Source organism: Lactuca sativa, chromosome 6, assembly GCF_002870075.4.
Source record: "Lactuca sativa cultivar Salinas chromosome 6, Lsat_Salinas_v11, whole genome shotgun sequence".
NCBI classification, from domain to species: Eukaryota; Viridiplantae; Streptophyta; class Magnoliopsida; order Asterales; family Asteraceae; genus Lactuca; species Lactuca sativa.
Window position 1 is genome coordinate 20,884,574 of NC_056628.2, and position 2,371 is coordinate 20,886,944.

Consider the following 2,371-nt stretch of genomic DNA (forward strand, 5'->3'; position numbering starts at 1 on the left):
TTTATTTCTTGTTCAGAAAAATATAAAAAAATCAAAAATATTGTGTACTAACTTTGTTTTCAGTTTTGTTTTTATTTTTTAGTTTTGTTTTGTCTTGAAAAGTGAATTCAGATTTAGATGAGACTTGTGGAGACTATATTGAGATTTCCTGAGCCAAGGCTTCATCCATGATCATCGAAGAATTCTCACTCGAAGGAACAAGAAATGAAGATTATTCTTTCAACATTCAATTTTTCAACCCCAGAAGCAAGGTGAAGCTGACTTGAAGATTATGTGACAGATTGCATTGAAGCCTCCTCAATCAATTTGTTGCTATTCTTGTACCTGCTGAAGTGATCCAGAAGATTTGATCTCTCTGTTATTCTCTCTGAAGATTCTCAAGCTGAAAGCACTAATTTTCATGAAGCCTCCTCACCCAACATGCGTTAAATGTCAAATTTTGAAGAAAATGCCAACTACTCAAGATGAAGTCATTTGTTGAAGATTCATCAAGTTCATCTTAAAGTTGTGAAGAATTTGAAGATTAATGCTGAAGCCAAGCTCTTGATGAAGATTAACAAGAAAAGTCAGCTACTTTTTAGGGGGGGCTTATTGAGTCAATTAGAAAAGAAAGCTATAAACCAAGGGGGGATTGTTGGGTCAAAATTATGGTTTATACTTTACTTTTTATAGGAAAATGTATTTTTCAGTGTTTACAGTTTCATTTACGGTCAGGTGGGTGTTTACGGCCATAATCAGGTTTACGGTCGTAAACCCATTTACGGCCCATGTTCCCCATATTCATATAAATAGATGTTAGGTGGGTGAGGAGGGCATTAGAAAAGGAGGAGCTTGAGTGTGTGTATTCTAAGGTGTGAGAGAAAGAAGAAAGAAGAGCTAGTGTGTGAACTATGTGTATGGAGCATCATTCTATTTATTGAATACATCATAGATTCAAGTTATTCTTCTTCTTCTTCTCTTCTATTTTGATATGGCATCATCCAATTAATTGGGATTCCGCACCATCAATTGGATCTGATTGATACACAAGCAAATTTGGGGACTTACATAGCCCTAGAATGATTTGTTAAGCCTTATTTCCTGTTCCTTTTCTAGTTGTGGATATAGGGTAGAATCATTATTCAGCAGTCTGTGTGATCCCATTTTGTGTACAACTTGCATGCATAAGGCAACCAGCGGTGTTGGTTGAGGTTCTCGATATAGCATGGGAGGTTGCATTGAGAATTCCATAGTAGGGTTTGTATATTTTTTTAGCATAGGGATGGTGTGTATAGATCTAGTGTGGTGACTTAAGGGATTTGGGACAATTCTTGAGGAAAATGCAGATATGTGTGGAAGGTAATATTGGGCCCGTACTAGTGAAAGTACATTATCTATACTCGAGTGAAGAACGATCTTGGAACTTCTGAGGGGCTTGTAGAGAGGATGTCTTATTGACATTTTGTTTATAATTTGTATGTTTGCATTTCAGTTGAGTATGGTGTCCACTTGAGGAGAAGCTTTGGGATCTAGTTCTGGCGCTGGTACCAAACCAATTGATGAGCGGTTCCACAAGTTTATCACTTCATAGATCACTTGCAGTATCCTAGACGCCACTTCTGTGATTTTCGGTACCATCAAGGAGGTGATTTTGGAGCTTCTAGACGAGTGACTCAAGGCCCTTCGGGTGGAGATTGCTTCGGGATAGTTAGGAACGTGGACTCCCTTGTTTAGGGAGTTCAAGGCTTGTGAAGCTCTCAAGTTCTTTAGGACTAAGGACCTCATTTCCTTCCACTGAATGATCGCTAACATGGAGAATGCTCAGCAAATGAGCTTCTGCCCTGAGGAGGGAATGTGGGATTTGCCTCCTGCCTTCTAAGGGACCGACCAGTGACTGGTGGGAGGAGGTTGGACGTGCTGTGGGGAATGAGGTAGTAGCGGCCATGTATTTGGGGGGTGTTATGATATTTCATGAGGATTTTGCACCAGCAATTGAGGTTCAGTAGTTGGTGAGGGAGTTTCAAGACCTTCATCAAACTACGGAGATTGTAGCGGAGATCACCACCAAGTTCTATGAGAGAGCCCTATGGGTTCTGCAATATGTTATGAATAAGAAAGATGAAGAAGATGAGATATCATGACATGCTGAATGATGAGATCGGAGAGTTTGTGAGCTATTCGGGGTGCAAGACCATAAATGATATGATTACGAGGGTCCGACAACAAAAAACTGAGTTAGAGATTTGGACGAAGCGCAAGACGGAGCAGGTGCAAATAGAAATGGGTTAGGCTAAGAAGGCCAAGACTTCTGATTCGCAAACAGAGGCTAGCAGGGCCAGAGCCGTTGCGGCAAGTGCAACAAGTTGCATGGTGGAGTATGTTCAGCAGTGGG